The sequence below is a fragment of the Alligator sinensis genome, unplaced genomic scaffold (genome assembly GCF_000455745.1).
Source record: "Alligator sinensis unplaced genomic scaffold, ASM45574v1 scaffold832_1, whole genome shotgun sequence".
Lineage (NCBI taxonomy): Eukaryota > Metazoa > Chordata > Crocodylia > Alligatoridae > Alligator > Alligator sinensis.
This window is the reverse complement of record NW_005842057.1, coordinates 359851-360315: the sequence shown is the minus strand read 5'-3', so window position 1 is coordinate 360315 and position 465 is coordinate 359851.

Here is a 465-nt window from a genome sequence, read left to right as displayed (position 1 = left end):
CCCCCCCCCCCCCCCAACCTCCACCAGACCAGCGGCCAGGGGCCATGGCCCCCTACTGCCCCTGCCCCCCTGTCGGTATGCCACTGGTTATGCCTGACCAACCTGATTGCCTTCTATGATAACATGACTGGCTCCATGGATACAGGGAAACCGGTGGCTGTGGTATACCTTAATTTTAGCAAGACTTTTGATACCGTCTCCCACAACATTCTCATAGGCAAGCTAAGGAAGTACGGGTTGAATACATGGACTGTAAGGTGGACAGAAAACTGACTCAGAGAATAGTAATCAATGGCTTGATGTCTATCTAGTTGGTAGCCAGTATCAAGTGGAGTGCCCCAGGGATCTGTCCTGGGGCCAGTTTTGTTCAATGCCTTCATCAATAACCTGGAAGATGGCATAGGGTGCAACCTCAGCAAGTCTGCAAATGCCACCAAGTTGGGGGGAGTAGTAGATACACTGGAG